This window comes from Mustela erminea, chromosome 3 (genome assembly GCF_009829155.1).
Source record: "Mustela erminea isolate mMusErm1 chromosome 3, mMusErm1.Pri, whole genome shotgun sequence".
NCBI lineage: Eukaryota > Metazoa > Chordata > Mammalia > Carnivora > Mustelidae > Mustela > Mustela erminea.
In genome coordinates, this window is record NC_045616.1 from 112,373,850 (window position 1) to 112,397,451 (window position 23,602).

The 23,602-nt window shown below is 36.3% G+C and overlaps 1 protein-coding gene across 2 annotated transcripts in view; it reads right to left on the bottom strand.

Annotated features, from left to right (window-relative positions):
- GABRG2 (gamma-aminobutyric acid type A receptor subunit gamma2) overlaps positions 1-23,602 on the bottom strand; it is a 105,728-nt gene that overhangs the window by 24,497 nt on the left and 57,629 nt on the right. The gene's annotated exons all lie outside the window — the stretch shown is intronic.

Genomic DNA, 23,602 nt, shown 5'->3' on the forward strand with positions numbered 1-23,602 from the left:
AACCACCATTTTTATTTCATCTGTTATTTCTTTAAGCTCATAGGCTGAAAAAAATAGCAACTGGAAAAATTACAAGGGAAAGTTAAAAGTGTAATTTATAATTTTTTCTAGGCCAAATCTATCTTTTAAAGATTTCCTCTGACTTCTCCACTGAGCAAAGAGAGCACAGAATTGAGGTGAAGACCAGGAGCTGCAGTTAGTTAGGTTTCCTAGAAGTAAAGGTGGAGTTAAGAATTCCTGCAAGGGTGAGTGACTTATTGGGGTTTAACTGTCAGAAGAAAGGGAGTGAGGGAAGGAAGCAAGAACCAGCAGTGGAAAAAAAGCTAAGCAAAAGCAGGGGAACTTCTAGGAGCTGGAACAAATCATACCACAGAGTAAGTGCCACCTTGAGGCAAGAGCAGCAGTCAGTTGCACTCTGTAGGCTGTGGTGGAGTGATCTTAATCTCTTAGTTGAGATGGTTCTATTTTGGTCAAAGGCAATTCTTTTTTTTTTTTTTTTTTTAAGATTTTATTTATTTATTTGACAGAGAGAAATCACAAGTAGTCAGAGAGGCAGGCAGAGAGAGAGAGAGGGAAGCAGGCTTCCTGCTGAGCAGAGAGCCCGATGCGGGACTCGATCCCAGGACCCTGAGATCATGACCTGAGCTGAAGGCAGCGGCTTAACCCACTGAGCCACCCAGGCGCCCCGGTCAAAGGCAATTCTGTAGAGAAGGGGACAGTGGTGGGCTATCAGCAGCCACTTCTTATAGCACCTGGAGGATGGGTACTCCAGCTCAGAGAAGACGGGAAGGTGGGGTCATCAAAAATGTCCACTACAGGAATGCCTGGGTGGTTAAGCATCTGCCTTCTGCTCTGGTCATGATCCAGGGTCTTGGGATGGGGTCCCCCAGGCTCCTTGCTCTACAGGGAGCCTACTTCTCTCTCTGACTGCTCTGCCAGTCACTCCCCTTGCTTGTGTGTGCTCGCTCTGACAAATAAATAAATAAAATCTTAAAAGAAAAATGTCCACTATAAGGACTGTGATGTCAGACTGGCTAGGTTCAAAGTCTTACTTCTATCACTAATTGGTTATGTGATTTGGGGAAAGTGTTTAATTCTCTGAGTCTCAACTTCCCTATCTGTAAATAGGAATAATAAAAAACCCACCTCACAGGGTTATTGTGAAACTAAACTAACAAGAATTAATATATGTGAAGTGTGTAGTATAATTCCTGGCCCATAATAAAAGGCCCATTAATGTCATATATTATTAAAAAGTAGCATAATCTTTGTAATATTATTAACACCATTCTGGCGTATATAAACATGGAAGAAATAGTACTCCACATCCAAAGGAGAATCCATTAGAAGGGTCCTAGAATTTATCCATACCAACCAATTTTATCCTCTTAAAGACCATCAAAGATGATTGGTATTTTATCGAAGGACACAGAGCTATCTAGTGGCAGACCCATGACTCTTGCCTCCCAAAGCAGTACTCCTTTTGTAGTAAATAGCCTGTTCATTTTAAGCCAGTGGTTAGGATCATGGAAATAAAGGTGGGCGCGAAGTGGGCGTAAGGAAAGCAGAAAGATGAGCAATTACCGAATATAGTTAGCATAGAAAGCTGGTTTGGATAACTGGGGGCCCCAACCATAAAGAGAAAAATTCTTTTCATTTGCTCTTGAACCTTATGTGATAAGCATATTACTTTTAGGAAGATGGAAACTCAACTCTACTAAAGTTGTCCTTTTGGAGAATAGCTTTAGATAGAAGGAAGCTTAGTATTTGTAAAGCTTCCAGAGATTAGTGGTTTCCTCTAGGTTTACACAGTGAACCTAACTGTTTGCTAATATTTTAATTTTCTGCATTTCTATACTAGAAAATTCTCTTTACTAGATTTACTAGTGTAAATCACTTCTCTTTTTCCCTTGCTTTAGAAACAAGTTTTATAGATTATTGTGACCTTTTGTAATACAATTCATTATTTTGGGTCCATTACCAAATTCCAACAGTGTCCAAATAAATTCACCTTGAGATTTACATAAGCAAAACAACTCTGTCTCAGAAATCTAAAGCTGAAGATACGAATGAATGCATTTGCCACTTTGATCCATCTAAAAGAAATGCAATTTCTCAGCATAATTAAATCTAACTCCTACAAACATCTGACTAGATACCAAACATGTTTTCTATCAGTGCAGAATAGGTTGTAGTAGCAGAAAGTACACAGACTGCAGTTCCAGAATTCAAGTACTAGTAATGACACAAACAAGGTCCAGCAAGTAGGGTAGGTTGTTTAAGTTCTTCCAGAAAAATAGGGATAAACACACCTATTACTAAGGTTGCTGTGAAAACCACATTTGCTAATGGTAGAAAAAGTGTTTTTAATTTTTTAGAGAGAATGTATACATGTAATATATTATTACAAAATAGCAGGGTTCTTTGTAATTTTATTAACCCTATTCTGGCCCATATAAGCATAGAAGAAATAGTGCTCCACATCCAAAAGAGAATTGGATAGAAAGGTCCTAGAATTTATCCCTATCAACTAATTTTATCCTCTTAAAGACCCATCAAAGAAGATTGGTATTGGTATTCTACAGTATTGGTAAGTAAGCTTCCTCTCCAGTGAAATGTTTTTATCCTTTGTTAAAAGGCTACCTGCAACTATCAGGAACAACAGTCAAACATTCATGAACATCATGAATTTACATGAACATCAGTATATCCATGAACATCATTAATACCATCATTTTAGCATAGTTCACAGATGTGGGTCACAAAAATCATCTCTTCTGTTCAACATGACCCTGAAGCATGGGCTGTTACATATTAACATGGCTTGGTAGTCAAAGGTGACAAAATATCCTTTTATGTATGGTTACTCCTCGTGTAGAGTATTACTACAACACCACCAGATCTTCCCATTTATCTCTTTCAGAAGTCCCATTTCAGGGTAAATTTTAAAATGTGAATTCATATTCCACTCTTCGCTCTCTTGACTCTTAGTTGCTGAAGTATTTTCAACAGCTCAGGAGAGGGAGACCAATAAAAAGCACATACCATAGTATAGTTAAATCTGTCACCTTTGATAAGAAAACTAAACTGGCTTAATAGAGGTATGGCTGTGTATTTGAGAAATCCCAAGAAAAACAGTAGTTTTTTACTTCCAATCAACCATAGGTAAGTGCTAGATAAGGAAGTATTTATTTATTTACTTATATTTGCTCTTTGTAATTACAGATTATAACTGATTTGTCACAGTTGTAATCCCAGAGCCGCAGAAAATGGGTCAATATGTTACATTTTGCCATTCTGACATACACATGATGAGATTGCCCTTCCCAGAGGAAAAGAATAGAAATCCTATTTGAGACTTGTAGAAAGAAACAAGACTTCCCAGCATGAAAAGGCATGTCCATAGTTGTGTCCATGAAAAATAGAGTCTTTGGCCATGGGCAGCCATGGTTCCCTCTATTTTTCCTCACCTATTATATAGAAATTTCCACCCTTTTATAAAGTACCTGAAAAAAGAGATTGCACTCTAGCTTTCTCCCACTTCATTCTGTTATCTGATAGGCAAAATTGAGATGCTTGCCCACTTATGTGTTTACTTACTGGATAGATCTAATAATTTCTTACATCTGTTCTCCACTTGGTAACATCTCCCACATCAAGCCATGGACTGATTTTTAGAGATTAATCTAGAAGTTTGTCTCATCCAGTCCCTACTTTAGGTACTTGATTGTTGCCAGCCTGCTATTTCAAGCAACTAGATGGTCTTGTACACCAACTTCTCCTCTGAGTTGGGTAATAGCAAAAATTAGATTTTGATGAGAAATAGTACCAATCTTCCAAATCACTGCTACCAGCAATAAAGATGGTATTTGAATTCTAGCTGTTAGATTTATGAAATGTATCTTACAGATGGTTTCAAAATCAGGATGCAAAGAGAAAAATGTTATTAGTGATTTTAATTCAAACCCAGAAAACTTTCCTAGAGAAATAACCATGTCAGTTGAAACACTATAATTTCTTATTTTATTCATTTGACGGGCCAGGCATAATTTTGTGTTTGAAGCCAGACCTGATTAATCTAACCCAGGCACTGACATTTTCTTAAAGAAAAGACTCTACAGAAGTTGAGAAACCTCATGTTATCAGAATACCAAGCTTTCTAAAACAGCTTTGAAAGCAGCTGGAAAAAGAACATCCAAATTCAGGCAACTGCAGGCAATGGTTGGAAAAGGTCAAATCACAAAATGTTCCCCACGACGTCAAATCACTCCTGGGGATACTCTGCAAAATTATAAACTTAAAACCTTGACCTCACTTGCTCTTTGCTCCATGCCCAACTACTCCATTTTAAAGCTTTCTTCCCCTGCTGGAATTCTCTCACCCAGGAAGTTTTGCACTTTGTGATATTCAAGATAATTTTTAACGTGTCTGTTAAAAATTGTTACTAATATTTTTTTTTAAAGATTTTTTATTTATTTGAGAGAGAGACAGTGAGAGAGAGCATGAGCAAGGAGAAGGTCAGAGAGAGAAGCAGACTTCCGATGGAGCTGGGAGCCCGATGCGGGACTCGATCCCAGTCCCGGGATCATGACCTGAGCTGAAGGCAGTCATCCAACCAACAGAGCCACCCAGGCGTCCCTGTTACTAATATATTTTTTTAAACTCTGCAAATTATATCAAACTACATAGAGTTGGTTCTAAAAAGCTCAACGTCTCTGAAAAAGGAGGCTATATCTTTTGGTAGGGAAAGCACTGGACTCAAAGTCAGCAGACCTGTGCTCTAATTCCTGCCTGTTTAGATCTTGTGTAATCTTGGGTAAATCCTACTTCTTTTCTGGTTCTTTTTGTCTTTTTTATAAAATAAAACTACCTCACTTAGATAGTGGATTTTGTGGGGACCCTACATAAAATGTTAAATATGACTTTAATATTAAATTTATTATTAGTGATATTATTTAAATCTGCATATTTGAAACATATCCAAATTTTGCCAACAGCTCTAAAATTTATGAAAAATGAAGAAAGGAGATACATGACAAAAAAGGGGGATTTCTTAGTTTGATATTAATTTGCTCTATGATCTTAAGCAGCTTGCTTAACTTGTCTAGTCTCAGTTTTAGCACATAGAAAAATAGGGATAATAGTCATCCCTCCTTACTAGAATTCTGGTGAAGTGGAAGGATTCCTGTTGAGTGTTTAGAACAGGGACTGAGACATAGTAGATGCTTAATAAATGTCACTAAAAATTATTACCATTATTTTTTCCTTTTCCTAATGTTTCCACATAACTCAGAGGCTCTTGTGACCTTGAGAATCTACTTTATATCAGAGCTTGTTCATTTTGATTTGTATCTACAATAAACATCCATTTTTCTCCACCTGTCAGGAAGTCAGAGCTTAGTACCATTCTTTTCTCCTTTGGTTTTAAGACTAAGAATTCTACAGCTGTACAACTGACAGAACCTCTTTTATTATACTGGAATGGCCTTGCAGTCAGACAAGAAAGCATAACAATCTATCCTTTTCCTTCCCCTGACAAGACTCCATTACAGAAATAAAAACACGAGAAGACCACAGCATCGGGGGGATGTAAGAATGCCCCCTCCCGGGTGACTGGATGGTTCAGTTGGTTGGGCGACTGCCTTCGGTTCAGGTCATGATCCTAGAGTTCTGGGATCGAGTCCCCCATTGGGCTCCCTGCTCCCTTCTCTCTCTGACCTTCTCCCTTCTCATGTTCTCTCTCACTGTCTCTCTCAAATAAATAAATAAAATCTTAAAAAACAAACAAACAACAAAACATGTTAAGAATGCCCCCTCCTGGGGGTCAGCAGGCCTTATACTCAATATGTGATACTGCCCACTCAAGAATACCTCAGGGCTTGTGAGGTGACATGTGTCCTGCCTCTACTCAACTATTAGACACAAACACCACTTTTTACCCATCAAAAAGCCCTTGCTGTGACTTGAGTAGTAAAGGAAAATAATATAAAGATTTGAGAAAAGCATGCAACCACATCCATTTGCTCATTATATTCAGGATTCACACCTCAAGGCTTTTGGATTTCTATATCAGAGAATGAGTTCTAGCATCAATCTGTCTGCCACATGGAGTCTTGTGTCTCTTTCATGTTATAAAGGACAGTCTAGATCGGAGGCTGACGCTCAGCATTCTCTGCCCACAGGGAAGATAAGGACTTGTGCTTTTGAGCTAAACAGACTTCTTGGAATAAGTTTTCTGGGAGAAGGATCATATGAACCAAAGTATGTAGGTATCTGCCTCATATCTGGCTCTGCTATTGCATGATTGATATAGGAGATTATTAAAGGCCGTCCAAATCCTTTTCTTTCTTTCTTTCTTTTTTTTTTTTTTTTTGAATTGGCACTTGCTTTATTTTCACAGATGGTATTCCATGTCTAATCAGCATCAAGAACAATGGCTTAATGCTCTGCTCACCAAAACTGAAAGTGTCTTTGGCCTCATTATATAGGGAATTTTCAGTACTTTCACTGCTGAATTTGGATTTGATCCTAGGGTGTCATAGCTGAAAGAGAATTCAGAGATCAGGCCAGTTTCTTCATTTTCCTGATGAGAGAGTAAAGCTCTGAGGAATACTGGAGCTTGCCAAAGGTCACACCACAGAACCTTCACCAGAAGCTAGGTCTCTCAATTTACCCCTGAGAGCTTTTTTGTTTTCATTAATACTGTCATTTGAATAACTAAACTGTGAGTTATAAAATTGAAGTATGATTTTATGCATTAAAGATTTAATTAGATGTTCTGTCTCCTTTCCCCTGCTTGAGTTCCTAAATAAACTTGAGTTAACCAATTCTTTCTGCAGAATAACTGCGTTTAGATTAGCAAATAAGAAGGGAAAAATTACACTAACTGTAGAGAGCTGTTATTTGCTAAGCATTATTGTTCTCTCAGCATTGAGGCAACAGCCTCTTCGCAGCTGATCACAAGAGATCTCTCAAGGAGAATTTGATGTTAACATCATTAAAATTAAAGCCACTTGGAATCTGGTGTTTAAATAATGGCAAATTGAAGTGCCTTGCTTCCCCTCTCCAGCCTTCTTGGCCGGGAGGGAAAAAAAAAAAAAAAAAATCCTCACTTTTTTTTTTTCCCCAAGCCATTTCTAAAAGACATGCACTTTGCAGAAGTTGTTAACATGAATCTATAGCCCCTGTGGCCCAATCAGTTCTTTGATAACATATTGGATTTGGTGGCATGAAAGAGTAGTTGGAAAAATGTATATATAAAAACCAGGAAAAACCTGGTTTTCAAGGTTATAAATTTTCAATGATATTAAAGAACTGAAAATAGCTGCTTTAAGCTAAATATTTAGTATATCTATTCTTCACAATGCTAGGGAAGAAACTCCATCATGTTTTAAAACTTGTGTCTTTGGTGAACCATGTGCAATCTACCCCAATGTCAAATTCACCAACCCTACCCTAGCTCATCTTTTTTTTTTTTTTAAGTTAAAGGATTTTACTTTTATTGATAATTAAGAGTATACTAATATGTATATCTCAAATAAACTTAATTATTTAAGATACACTCCTATTGTAGTCATACAGTTAATAGGGAACAGGAACTAGCCTGCTGGACTAACACATCTGTATTATACATCAACATCAATGGCAATTATTTCCCCAATTCTTCTTAAGAGAAAAATGCCAGACAAGTTAGAAGCAAAAAAATAAAAAATTTAAAAAAATTTAAAAAAAATTTTTTAAATGCCACACAAGTTAGAAGTATTTTGGTTTTTTGTTTGTTTGTTTGTTTGTTTTTTGTTTTTTTTAAAACTCTGTATGTATAAGATAAGTTTAGGCCCTCAAAAACCAGATAAAAATTGGCAAAATAATACAAATGAGAAAAACTGGTTAAACTTTTCAAACATACTAAATTATATCAAATACATTCTACCAAGGCATTTTAACAAAATAAAGCATTAAACTGTACTTGGTAGACATATACATTTATTTCTATAGCTACTTCACTACAGATTGATCGACTTTAATCTACTTGAATAAAGAATGATCTGAAAGCTATCCTGACTGAATGTAAGGTGAGGAAAGCAAATATCCGCAGCCATTTTTTTTTTTCATGAACATGGATTCTACCATTTAATGAAGCCAAAAAGTTTTAGTGGGTATGTTTTACTTCTAGTATAGATTCTCCTCATGTAAGATCATAAAAATGCAATACAATGCGATGAGCCCAGTTAGGAATTCCGTGAGGCAGCCCCTGTTCACACAGTCTGCGCCAATGAGGGGACGAGAAAAGCTAAATTTGGTGTCACTTGGGCTCATTATGGGCGTAGAATAATCAAGCACAAGGAAGTAGAGCAGACTGAAAATAGGAAGCATCATGCCCTAACAGTCACTCAATCAAGGTTGATTTGATTGTTTTGAAGATCAAAAGAACCTATGTGAGAAATCCACAATGGGTGTGAAGAGTTCAGTGCCCTATAAGCACACACAGTGCTCAAAGATTAGCCGTATGACCCATCTCTGCAAAAGCTGAAGAAAACATTGCTTGAAATGAACGATAGGGGAAGATCTGTTTTCAAAGAACATGGATACTTGTAAAGGAAATGCTGAAATTTAACTTTCAAAACTGAAATTAAAAATGAAGTAGAGCCTGGTATGGGATATGTCTGAAGAGCCTAAGAGCCTTGATTTCCCAGGAGCATATATGAGCCAGTCCTTGAACTTAAAAGCTGTTCAAGATTTTATGAGCACCCTAAAAATTCTGGTACAGAATAGCAATCCTAAAATGACTTTGGCCAAAATGAGCTACCAAAGACCTACACTGAAAGAGACCCCAGTTGGCTGGACGTGGATATGTGGATGACAGGATCTCAATGACTGCCTGAAAATCCTGATTGCATATTGACTTCACTATCCAATGAGCCTAGAACATTTCTAGTAGGAAAGACATACCAAAGGATTTTAATTATTGGGCAATACAGAGACAAAGTGAAAATTTGTCTATGACTACACTTTAAAGGTCTTTTAGGCATTTAGGGCTATTCCTTTACTTATTCTTAGCTGTTAACACAAAGTTACCAAATTAATATTTCTGAAAGAAAATAACAGATTACTACAGTTCTAAAGGTGTCTTCTATAGCTCATCTTTAGGACCTTAACTGTGGTGACATAAACCTTCCCACATTCCCTCATCACTCCTCTATGTAGTTTGACCATTATTCTTATTGAGAAAAGATAGTGATAAAGAATAGACTATAAACAGATTCCCTTTGCTCCTGGTTCTAAACTAATTCATTTAAACAACTATCATGTTAAAGTAAGTGAAAGGTGTATTAATAGAAAAAGAGAATGCATATAGTTTAGACTTTAGATTTAGAAGAAATCTCAAGGGTCATCTAATCCAGCTCTTAGAAATGAAGAAAATGAAGCCCTTACTTTTCAGTCTTCCTCCCAGAGAACTGGAAGCTATCAGCACACTTTACCATGTGTAACATGGTCTAAGAGGGAGAGGGGAGGAGAGAAAGTCACTGTGCATTGGAGAAAATTGATTATCTGCCAGCTGGGAGCTAAGCTTGAAGCAACAGCATTTTGCAAGTACTGATGTTTCCTCCCTACATGTCACAAGAAGGGAAACCTGGGCAGTGTCTAGCATTGTTCCTTGAAGAGTTGTGGCATGCTGTTATGTAAAACAAACGCAGACAAGGGAAGGGATGCCAGCAAACAGTCTCTCTGCACTTAGTCGACTGTCCTCCGGGGAGAGACTGACAGTGTCTCTCTGCCTCCAGGAGTAAAATAATGCCACTTCTTGAACGTAGGTTGAATGACCGAGATGAAAATCTGAGGTGAAATCAATACACTGACTCACTGTATCTCTGCCAGGGAAGAAAACTTGGGATAACTAAGCAGGAGAGATCATTGGCTTGGCATGTAGCCATGTTCTCTAATCCCCAGGAAAGGAAGAGCTTTCAGAAGCAGGACCAGCAGTACTAGGAAAACACAATTCCCTCCCCCTTTTTCTCGTTAATTATGAGGAGCTAAGCAAAAGCATGGTAAAGGCTGAAATTACACCTCATGTTTTCCATTTCTCTATTTTTTTTCCTCCTGATGCTCTCTGGCCTATGTGACCAAAGATCTCCTTCCTGCCCCCTGCCCAACTTCATATCGAGGCCCTGCCTTACCTGCTTGTCCTGAGCAACAACACACTTTGCTCTAAACAAGTTTATGCAGTGAACATGGTGTGAGCTTGAGATTCAATGTGGACCTACACCTTAACTTTAGTTCTTACTAGGTAGTCAATTTAAGGCAAGCTACTTAACTCCTTGGAACATATTTCTACATCTACCCTCAATTGTCTGCTGTGTCACATTTCCTCCCTTCTGACTGATCTGGTGGAAAGGAAGACAACATGATAGACCAGGTATCTAATGATTATCTTTCCTAACAGCATTGCATTATATAGGGAAATCCTGTAGTTACTGCTTTAATTCAGTGGACAAGATTCTCAATATTGTGATTTCTGGTGTTGTGGCATTTATGAGTCGAGCCTCATATACTACAACTACACTGAGAAGACGGGTGGTCTAATCCACCATTAAGGCCAAACTTCAGTATTGCTCATTCCAATGGATTGGAATTGGAGTACATGATGAATAAGGGTACTTATTCATCAATCCTATACTCTTACAAAAATTTTAGATTAAGTTGTAAACCCTACAACAGATCATACAGATGGTAAGATAGAGAAGATAGACTAAAATACCCTAATACCAACCTAGAATAATCTTAATTTCTTTGAGCATAGTTTTAATTTTGGAGGAAAATCCATTTACCTCCAAATATCTAAAGTGCAGGCAATAGTGAAGATTTTCATCCCCCCAAAAAATGATTTCTAGTTAAAATACACACTTTGGGGGCACCTGGGTGGCTCAGCGGGTTAAAACCTCTGCCTTCAGCTCAGGTCATGATCCCAGGGTCCTGGGATCGAGCCCCACATAGGGATCTCTGCTCAGCGGGGAGCCTGCTTCCTCCTCTCTCTCTCTCTGCCTGCCTCTCTGACTACTTGTGATTTCTGTCTGTCGAATGAATAAATAAAATCTTTAAAAAAAATACACACTCCCAATCCCATCTTGTTTCCTTTATTCTTCTCCTACCCACTTAAGCCCCCATGTTGCATCACCACTTCCTCATATCAAGGAGATCATATGATAGTTGTCTTTCTCTGCTTGGGAGGGAGACAAACCATAAGTGACTTTTAATCTCACAAAACAAACTGAGGGTTGCTGGGGGGAGGGGGTTTGGGAGAAGGGGGTGGGATTATGGACATTGGGGAGGGTATGTGCTTTGGTGAGTGCTATGAAGTGTGTAAACCTGGTGATTCACAGACCTGTACCCCTGGGGATAGAGTATTATGCCTCCATCAGAAAGGATGAATACCCAACTTTTGTAGCAACATGGACGGGACTGGAAGAGATTATGCTGAGTGAAATAAGTCAAGCAGAGAGAGTCAATTATCATATGGTTTCACTTATTTGTGGAGCATAACAAATAGCATGGAGGACATGGGGACTTAGAGTGGAGTTGGGGGAAATTGGAAGGGGAGGTGAACCATGAGAGACTATGGACTCTGAAAAACAATCTGAGGGTTTTGAAGGGACGGGGGGTGGGAGGTTGGGGTACCAGGTGGTGGGTATTATAGAGGGCACGGATTGCATGGAGCACGGGGTGTGGTGCAAAAATAATGAATACTGTTATGCTGGAAATAAAAAAAAATAAATAAATAATAAATTAAATATTATTAAAAAAAAAAAAAAAAAATACACACTTTGTCACTGTTGGAGATTTGATAACTGTTAAAAATTAATCCTTAATACCAATTAAGGAGCTTCAGCCAATCATGATCTCTTAATCTCTATTATTTATGTGTCTGTACTTAATTTTTTTTTCTCTCTTATCATCCATTAGTAGTGCAACTGCTGAATTCTAATGACAGCAGGTTTGCAGAGGTAATGATATCTGGGAATTTCCTCTGAAATTTTAGAATTGTAAGTTTTAAAAAAGGAAGATTGATTACTATAAAAAACTAAATAGATTTATAGTAACCAATGTTTATTGATCATCTGCTATAAGCCACTCCCAGTGGAACTGAAGACAGAAGGGTAAATGAGAAATTCTCAGCTCACGAAGTGCCACCCATGTACAAAGAGAGGTAAATAGGCAATTCCTAGCACTCTTACAAGTGCCGTGAAAGAGAATAAAAGAAGAGAGATGCAAACATTCTCAGAGGTTGCTTCATCTCAACTGAATCATGAAGGACAGAAAGAGTTATCAGGTGAAGAATGAAAGTAAATGGTATGTAGAAGAAACAGCAGGTACAAATTCCCTGAGGCGTGTAAGAGCCTGAAATATTTGGGAAATTACAAACAGTTCTGTGGGTATACCATAGAGTGTCAGGACTAAGTGAAGGAAAAGATAGAGAAGGAACATTTGGACAAGTAGACATTGGGGTTCATGCATATAGTGCTAAGGAATTTGGGATGCAACCTGGGAGCAATGCAAAGCATTCCCTAGGCATTCTACCATGATTATCAGAGTGAATAAGGAAACCTCATGATAACATTTGTCTTCCTCAAAAGTTTCAACTCTAAAGGTGTCAGGTAAAGTTTCACACTTGGTATAATCTCATCTACCCATAACAGAGGTCAACAGTGAATCCACATACTAGTCTAAGACAATAATTTCCCTAGGCTTTTCCAGTCATCAGGGAGCAACTGAGAAGGGGCCTGGATCACAGACTGTGTAAACATCTGATCTGCAGAATGGTTTTTCTCATCTATGAGGGTGAAGATGGAGCCACAGATACCCTCAACATACCCTCCTCCCCAGGCATACTCTCAACAACCCCAGCAGTAGCTGCCTAGAATGTTGCATGTTGAATCCATGTGGTCAGATCATTTTCTGCTAATTAAAAATGTTAACTCTTGGTTCACTCTCATACTCTCTGACATCCCTTATATAATAAATTCTCAGAATTTTCAAGAATCATTGCATGATCTTCACAAAACTCGGTTCTGCGGGTTCCTTGAATTCCTCTAGTCTGCTGACATTGCTGACATTGACTTCATCATTACTTTATTCACCCACTTGTGTGGTATATGCAACCTTACTTCTTTAAAATTAACTTCAACCCTTTCATAATTTCTATTTTATGAATCTTACTATGTGACTAACATCGGTTGTTTCTAGCGAACTTCCTCTGGTACTCTGGTCTCCAAAATCTTTTGACTCGACAGGGACCTTCAATCCATTATTCCTACAAGCAATTTTATTTTCCCCTGCCCCCTCAAATCCTCTCTCTCCCTTCCTTTCTATAAATTCTTTGGCCACTCATACTCTCTCAGCTTTGTTGCCATTCATCATATTCAGTTGTCAAAACCACCCCCTTGGTGAAACTCAAATTCCTGTTCTTTATGCCTATTTCCAGTTTAACTGATCTTGATGTGTGAGACAGTCCAAGCATTTTCTTGCCTTAGTAAGTCTGTAGTTATTAGGTAGTAGTATCTAGAAACCTGAGAATCCTAACTCCAGAATGGTGTATAGGACCCCAATAAACCTTATATATCAGATTTTAAAGTGTAGTTGCTATGTACTTTTGCACTTCAATGCCTATATCACCCACAATTTTGGTGTGAAATGGTGATTACTAGAACCCAGATGCCTATTATTTTACCTAAATAATAAAATTTACATTTGTTCATAAAATCATAAATTAATGATAGAAAGGATACATGAGAAGACAAAGAGATAATACTGGATATCCAGATTATTAAAAAGCATTCTAGCACCAGAGTTGGGCAAAGATTCAAATGGAAACAAAAAATATATAAATTCTAGGAATTAAAAAAAAAATACATATAATCAATAGATCCCTCTAGTTGTTTCTTTACCAGAAAGTAAAAGTCTTAGGATATAGCATATTTATACCAAGGTCTTATTTTTTTCAGATTTAATTATTTCAACTATTGAACACATATGAGGTACAGTTAAAAAGATACCATGATCCAATCTGAGAAACCCTGTCTTCCATTCAGTTTTTCATATGCTTAGGAGAAAACATGTCCCTCCATTCCAAAAAGAACGTGACCCTCCATTCCAAAAGGAACTGAGAACAGTGTACCTTATTTATTCCAACATAGTTCTTACATTTTAAACATGCCTTTTCTGCGTGACTTATGATATCTCCCTTGAGCTACTTTGTACAGGAGTATTTCAGTTCAATTTCATTGCTATTGGAAATATTTATAGGAAACTAGGAATGAAGGCCTGGAATTCTAGCATTGTGTGCCAGGTAGAAAATTTTAAAAAGGGAGTCAATTCTTGTGATTTTTAGATATAGATTTTCAAGTCTGGCCAAGTTGGTGGTATGCTTCCTCTCCACTCCCAGTGTTTCCTGACCTGTGAAGGAACTTAATTAGAATAACTCTATTGGCCACTCTACTTCCTTTCAGTCCACCCTAGAGAAGATGAACTTGCTTAGATGAATGATGAGACTGCCCAGTTCCTTTCTGTTCTTCTTAGGAGCAAGTGCTTAAAGGAAATACATGTTTCACGCTATTATTCCACACATGGTAATCTTAATTCTTCTGAATGTGTAATTCTAGTTCTGGGATTTAGTACTGTAAAGCTCACTCTCACACAGGTATGACCGAGATTTTGAAGAACAGCTTTGCCAGTAGTGAAGAGGATGCTTTGGTCAGTCTTAATTTACTCTTTTAATTTTTTAATTATTTTAGAACAGGTGAGACAAAAATGTGATGTTACTAATTGGGATCCTTAAATACTCAACATTCACAATCATTTGAATAAATTTGGTGCTTCCTACATCTGAGCCTTTATTTATGCTATCAGCCTTGCTTAAATGCCTCTCCTCTCTCTTCAGCCTATCAAAATTTCACATCAAGACCCAGCTCAAGGGCTGTATCTTCCAGGGATCCTACTCTGATTGATCATGCATCTCTCTCTGCCTATACCAGACCTGCTTTAACTCTAGTTAACCATCCTAATCTTAACTTGTTGCTTACTGCCATGTTTTGCTCATGTGAACAGAAGAGATTGACTTTTCTCCCAGGTTTTGTGATGACTTATAGTTTAAAGATGTTACCCCTATAGTGGGAATTATTTTAAATGTCTCATACACAAATGGAAGTATTAACACAATAATTAGGAATATATTCTTTGGAGCCTGACCCATCTGTTTTTGAGTATTGGCTTTGCCACATACTAAGTGACCCTGGCAAGTTTTTTAACTTCTCCAAGTCGCAGTTATTTATTATTAATAATAATAAATTATTTAATTATTATAAATTAATTTATAGTTAACATAAATATTTATATATATAATTAATGAGTTAATAATATAAATTAGTTAATTACTATTTCTCAGATGGCAATCTGCAGAGTAATAAAAACTCAGTTACCCTTAGCTGCTGTAATGATCAAATGAGTAATGCCATAACAATGATTGCTCAGTCCTTGCAGAATATCCAAATATGAAATCTGTTATCTTTAGACTAAAAGGACTAAGCACTTTGTTTTAAAATATGTAATGATTATGAAGTTTAATATGTTCTAAAGGGCTTTAATATTAATACTTTCTTGATTATACCAAAATCTACTTGTCTTACAGGTATTATTTAAAAATAACATTGATTTTAGAAGAGGTCTTGATTTTAGAGAAATTAAGATATAAAATGAATCAATCAAATAAGTTCACTTTTTCAGAAAGACTTACTGAAAACGTATTCAGATTCTATGTGGGGGTATAAAACACAGACCAAGAAAGACAATGTTCCTAACTTAATGCAACAAAAATTATAAAAGAAATGTATGAAAAATACTAATATAGGTCTTAAAAGCACTAAAGATTGAGGACAAATTATTATTCAAAGCTGATTTTTACTTGACTTAACTGCAATTGAATAAAAAACTCAAAAATAAACATTTAAGGTATGTTAGTAATGGGAAGAGTAAGAAAAAAATAATCAGATGTCCATTTCAAACTGTAAGGAAGAAACTTATATCACCCTAAACCTTCTGTTGAGACAAAAATATAAAACTACTTTTTAAAAAGGAAATGGATAAAATTTTTTGAGAGGAAATGAAAGCACATTGTTTGAAAACATTAGGTAACAAAGGAGGCATCCAGGACCCCTCTCAAAATTCAAAAGAAAAGAAAACTGCAGTCATTTGCATTTGTTGCAATTCAGCACTTTTATATGGGTAGGACAGTAAAATATGGACTCTGGACAGACAAGAAAGAAGGGATCTGGAAAACCTCAGCTTCCATTTAAGCTTGTAATTATTATTTCTAACATCAAGAGCTAAAAATGATTTTCTATTGGCATTTGAATTAGTGATTTTACTAAGTTTTCATTCCAGTGGGGAGTCTTTCACTATTTGACCACTACATGTTTGTTGTAGGTTTTTTTATTTCAAATACTCTTTATTGTATAGGGGAAATTCCTTTTTATTCTTAGTTTACTAATAGTTTTTATTAATAATGTTAAGTCTTCCAAATGAATATTTTGCATCCACAGAGATATGATCATGTCTTTCCCTTTTTATTTTAGGACCGTGATAAGTTTAGCATATATTGATTGATTTTATACTTTTAAGCCAACCTTGCATTCTTAGAACAAAACGTGACTTGGTCATGAACTAACGTTCTTAAGTAACACTGAAGTAGATGTGTCAATACCTCCAAGATTGAAACTGGACTACTTTTTTATACCTTACACAAAAATAAACTCAAAATGGATTAGAAAACTTAAATATAAGACCTAACACCATAAAACTCCTAAGAGAAAAAATAGACAATAATGTCTTGGATATTTACCTTAACAATATTTTTCTGGATCTATCTCCCTAAACAAGGGAAATAAAAGCTAAACTAAACTATTGGAACTAAATCAAACTAAAGAGCCTTTACACAGCAAAGGAAGCCAACAACAAAACAAAAAGGCAACCTACTGAATGGGAGAAGCTATTTCCAGATGATATATCCCATTAGGAGTTAATATCCAAAATATATATATCTTTAAAAATCATATATTTTTAAAAATCAACACAAAAAGCCCCTACAAATAATCCTATTAAAAATGGGCAGGCAACATAGGCATTTTTCCAAAGAAGATATACAGATAGACAAGAGAACATGAACAGATATTCAACATTACTTACATATGCAATCTAAAAAACAAAACAAATGAACAACAACAATAACAACAAAAACAGAAATAGACTCATAAATACCGAGAACAAACTGATAGTTGTAGGAGGATGGGTAAAATAGGTGAAGGGAATTCAGAAGTACAAACTTCTTGTTATACAATAAATAAGCCAAGGGGATGAAAAGTACAGCATAGGGTATATAGTAATATTATAATAATTTTGCATGGTGACATATGGTAACTACATTTCTCTTGGTGAGCACTTTGTAATGTATATAATTGTCAAATCACTGTTGGACACCTAAAACTAATATTTTATGTCAACTATATCTCAATAAAAAATGTTCATAAAAAAGCAAAATATTGTTGCCCTTGAAAAAGCCACAGTATGCGAAGTTTTAGCCTGTAGATATTGTCTAGGAAGATCTTTCTGACTGTTATTTGGTTTATCTAATTTATATCCTAAGAGATCATAAAATGGCATGTCATTTCATGGAATTTCACAAAACCCAAAATGAACTTTCAGTATTTTTCTCAGTTTCATTTGTGGGGCCTTTAACACCACTAACGGAAATGAAGCTTAAAATATATGATCATGAGTTGCAGATGGGGAAGCAAAGACTAAGCTCATAAAATATTTTAGAAGTCTTTACATTTATGATGTAAGTTCCATCAAGTGATAGAGTCCCTGTAGTGAATAGAACACCACATACAACAATAAAGTCATGTTGTTTTAATTCTACCTCTGCCACTATTCATTAGGCCTCAACTTCCCCACGGCTACTGAACAGACTGGGCTTCAAGTCGAAGAATTCAAAATATGTATGTAAGACAGTTATGAAAAAATGTTATAACAAATGAGCAACTTTTGAAATTGAATTTCTTTTTAAGGAATTCTGTCTTATACTTCTTAGCTTAGACATTTGTATTTTATCATTCATGTTGCTGATTTCAACAGTTTACAAATAACCAATTGGATAAACAGTTTCCTTCTTCTTTGACCCACATTCATCTCCACTCCACATTTTGTGCTGTCACTGACACCCACAGAGGTTACTCATAAATTGTTCAAGAATTTCACTCTTGGGGTAGAAATTTCCCCTTGAGCTGTGTATGACAATGCTTACGAGTGTATCCTTGTTTCCTATCTACAGCTATTTTCCTAAGAAAATAATCCAATCCTAGAATGGGTTGAAGAGAGTTTTCTATTAAATGAAATACAAAATGCCGAACACTACAGTTTGCCCTATTACTCATTTTGCCCAAATAAACTTTGAGGTAATTTTTTTTTTCCATTTTATAGATGAAGAAATGGGCATTTAAAATAGCCAACATGAGTGATTCACTACATCACCAACTGTAGGTTTTAGACTTAAACCTCCATTTATCCAACTATTGAGCCCATATTTTCCCCATGCTTGTCTGAAGAAGCAAGGCCAGTTTGAAGTTATAATTCTAAGTTAAATTAATGTCTCCTTAGATATTGGTCTTTAAAATACTTGAAGCTTTATAGTATTATTTGACCATTGGGATTCCCACATCATCACACAGCTCTTAATAACTTTGGTCAGATGTTGTAGTGAGAAAGAAGCCATACCTTTTGTTACATTCCTGCCATTTCTAAAAAAGGAACAAGAGTTTCCCCAGCATCCTTTCTCTCTTTGGCTTAATTTTCTGAAGAAGGTCAATGTACTCTCCTTTTCTAGGAGCTGTTCCAAGAAGTCTACTTAGAAAGCCCTGGTGGCAACAATAGGCTAAATAAAATAATAAATAAAGGTACAGCTAAGTATGCCAGGGAACTAAAGGGCCCATCAAATATAATAGAAGGGACTTCAAATGATAGCAAATGGGAGGTAGAAATACAGAATGCATTACACAATCAATGTAATATGGGAAGAAATGTGTTAGGGTTGGACTGAATTACTTATGCAATAGGAAAGAAAAAGGGCAACTCATCCTTCACATCTGAGGCAGCACTTCTCAAACTTTACTATGCCCAAGAATCACCTTGGGATTCTGTTTACAATGCTGATTCTAGGTCCACACCTCTGGAGATTCTAGTTCCACAAATGTGGGGAGGGAGTCTGGAAGTTTGTATTTTGAGTGAGTATTTGTATTTCTATTTCTATTTCTTTTTGAGTGAGGAGCAATGCTGGGATACCAATCATGTAGTGTGAGAAATCATGCTCTAACAAGATCAGAGGGGCGAAGGACAAGTTAACAAGACAATTCTACTTTGTTTTATTTCAGAGCCCGTTCTTTGCTGTAAAAGGGGAAAGAGCCAGTTGTCTTTGTAAGTCATTTTAATGACTGACATTTGAGAAACACAATCATCTGGATCAACTGGAGAGATTTAAAGTAAAGACATAAAATCCTCCATACCTCTTGGGGAGAAATGTATTTCTGAAGCCATTTTCTGAAAAGATTGTACAAAACCAACACTATGCAGATGACGTGGGTTGTGCAACAATTCAGAAGGGACTGGGGCAGCAGCCAGGATCAAACATGTTTATGTTTCTGCAGGAAAATGTACAAATATTCATGCTAAATGGGACTTGGTCTATATCAAGCTCCATGTCTTTTCTCGTCAATTCTTTCAAGCCAAATGAGTTGAGATCAAGTTGTATTACTTTCACGATAATGAAATGAAAACTTCAACTATCAAATTAATACCAGAACTTGAGATCAAATACTGTGAATAAGACCCTGTGAACTTTAAAAGTTAGACTTCATTGAATACTTAATATTTGCCTGCCATTATATCTAGTGTATTACATATGATTTTGTTGTTGTTTTCACTATTTTCCTATGAAAAACATCTTAGTGGTCTTATTGTAATGGTGAGGAAACTGAGGCCCAGAGGGTTAATATGATCAGCTCAAAGACAGGCTAGTGAGCAGCAGAGCTAGGAGAAGAACACGGCTGACACTCTAATGATAGTATTCTTCATGACAGCCTATATTGCTTTTCTCAAAAATTCTCTCATTCACAACTAAATTAAAAAAGATAAATGTGCTTCAGTGGCTATATAAATACAACTTTGAAATCCTTTTTCATTAATTCCTAAAATGATTTACTCAGTGTCTGTTATGTGTGTGCATAGTTTTTATGTAGTTTACAAGTATTCCCATTTTCCTTTCCTTCTGAACCAGGGTAGAAAACCACTCATTCACCTGCTTTGAAGCTAGACATGGTCATGTGATTTTTATTGTAGTATAATCTAACCTCTCTGGATTGATATAGCACTCAGAACCTGCTCTTATTCAGCTTTATTGCTTTGTATCTGTATTATTGGCTTCAGTTGTCATTCCTTCTTTAGACAAGGACCAAAGTAAACACTGATAATGCTATGTAATAATTTTGCTACTTGACAATACCACTCTTTCCCACCTTGGACCATTTCACCAACAATGCATTTTTGAAGGAATACAAGCAAATACATTCTGCTTAAAATCTGATACCAAAGATTGTTCTTAACCTCTAGGTTTAACATTAAATGAGAATTAATAAATTTAATGTTAACACATTTTTAAACTGATTTTTCTTTTCACCCATTTTTCTTATGACTGGGATTTTATTTTAATATTCTCTAGGTTTAAGAAAAAGAACATCATTGTAATGGATGTTTACTAATCTTTTACTAACGATCTCCTCCCTCCTTTCTTCTTTGACCAAAGTACCTTACTTTCCCTTTGGGAATTTGCTCTTCTTTTTCAGGCTCTGAATTTGGGTGGTACTCATCCCATTCTGGATCCTTAGGTGGGGACTAGTGTGATGATCCTATCCTCATGGCTAGAGCAATTGGTTCAGCGATGTTAGTCTGACCAAATTTGAATTCAGTAGAAGAAAAATATCAGGAATTCCAAGGAGAGATTCTGTCTTTGACATGGTGGAAAGATATGAAGTCTGGTCTCAATGCAGCCATTTACTACTACAAAGTGAAGAGTCAGATCTCCATCGTGGCACTAGTTAAGTCGGAGGATAAAGCCAATGCCATGGAAGGAAGATAGAAGACATGAAAATAACCCAGATCTTTGGCAAACATTTTTTTTTTTTTGAGTAACTGTATTTGATATTCATGACTTAAATAATCCTGCATGACATGTATTTTGACTATAAAAGTAAATTTTACTTAGACTATGTTGAGACAAAGGAAACAGGGGTGTCATTACATAACTTGGAAATATGGATTGCTCTTTCTTGAATACAACCAGTATCCAACCAGGCTTTAGACATTCCCCAAATATCTCCTGAAAATTGTGCCACAAGGAGAGGTCATTTAATATATCTGTGTTTTCCATGGATTTACAATCCTTTTGGAGAGCCTGGAAATGTGTGTAATAATTAAACACAAAGTTCTTGGTTGCATGGTGGTAAGTACGATAAAATTATTGAATATAGCAGTATGTGCAGCAATAATCAGGGAAAACATCATGCACAAACTATCACTAGATGTTGGGTTCGAAGATTGTAGTGGTTTGGCCATAGAGAAAGGGGCTCAGTATTTCAAGAAAGGACTAGGATTGCTGTGGAAGGAGAGTGGAAAAAAACGGATACTCCTCATCATTTTCTTGGTCAGTTATGGGGCAAGGTCCATTTCCTGTAGTATAGCCCTTTGCATCTTATGATAATAATGCGATGTAGACAATATTAGCTCCATTTTATAGAAGAGTTGTCCAGTTAGTTTAGTTTGGTTTGTCTTGATTCTTAGAGGCACACTGTAGCAGAGATCTAACTTGTAGTTATTAGGATATAGGGTCTGTGAATTACACTTAAATATTCAACTTCCCCTTTAATATTAACCAGTTCAACTTTCTCTTAACTCTGAATAATTCAAAATTACTTCAAAATATGTAAGTACATACTTTGTCAGACTTTAAAATAAGCATACACATCAGCGTGATTGTGTCTTTATATTCCTTATAAAGTCAGAATACTTCAACAACTAATCTAGTGGAATAAGGAAAGATGCATATTAAACTCAACCCATTCAACTCCACAAATTCTATTATGCTTCTTTACATAATTTTAAAACTTTTAAAAATCTGACTTTTGCCTTTGGTAACACTAAGATACTGTAAAGTTAGCGAGAACATTAATTTATCCATGCAAGCATGCATGTTTCTACATGCCCCTTTGATTTCTAGCTCTTCCACATTTTCAAGCACAGACATTCAAATGCCAAACCAAGATCTTTCAGCAAAAATAAGAATTAATTTTCCTGACGTCATACTCTCAGTCTCTGTTGAAGACCAATAATTCTGAGTACAAGCCCAGAATTCTGAATCATTTTCTAAAATGTGCCTATAAATCTTAAATTACATTAAACCACAATCCTTTACTCTCAAGAAGATACATTTTTAGTCTTTCTGTTCTGTCCACATCTTTGTCAAACCTAATTTCTTCCTGTTTTCAAGATTCAGTTCAAATGCTCTGTCTCCATGATTCATTCTTCTAGCTGTCTTCCTTCAGTTGTACAACATTTATGAAGAATCTAGTCTATGTCAGGCCCAGGGCTAGTTGTTAAGAAGATGACAATGAAGTCGGACTTTCTTGACATTTTATCTGTATTCACTCTTTTTTTTTTTTTTTTTAAGATTTATTTATTTGAGAGACCGAGTGCAGAGTGAAAGGAAGACAGAGAGCAGGGGGAGGGGCAGATCCCTCGACATCAGGATCATGACCTAAGATGAAGGCAGAAGCTGAGCCATCCAGGCACCCCTGTATTCACGCTTATAAAGAAGAAGCCCTCTCATCAAATATAAAAAGCTTATGGTAGGCTGTCTTCAAATGCATTTTAACCTAAAAATCTCCAAAAAGTACACTTTACCCACCATTTAAAAAAATTAGACCCAAGCCTCTTTTTTCTTTCAACAAGATTCTGCCAATTGTTTATCAATGTGTCACTTTTCACATAAAAATCAACTCTAAATGTATAGGTCATAAATTTAAATTCCTCTACTTTAAAAATTTGAAGTGTAAAATTTGTTTTAGTATCTCTTATTTTTATAATCTTTCACAATTAGCCCATCCCTAAATATATGATTTCATATAATGTCTAATATATCATGAAAATAGTAGTTTGACATTCATAAACATATTGAGGCAGAACAAAAACTCTGGGTAAATATTAAATTCAGAAGAATTACAGGGACATGTCATAGAGCAATCCGTGAGCTTCAAGCATTCAAGTTGCCAAGGACAAGAGGGAATAGAAAAAGTAGCTCTGGGGCGCCTGGGTGGCTCAGTGGGTTAAGCCGCTGCCTTCGGCTCAGGTCATGATCTCAGGGTCCTGGGATCGAGTCCCGCATTGGGCTCTCTGCTCAGCAGGGAGCCTGCTTCCTTCTCTCTCTCTCTCTGCCTGCCTCTCAGTGTACTTG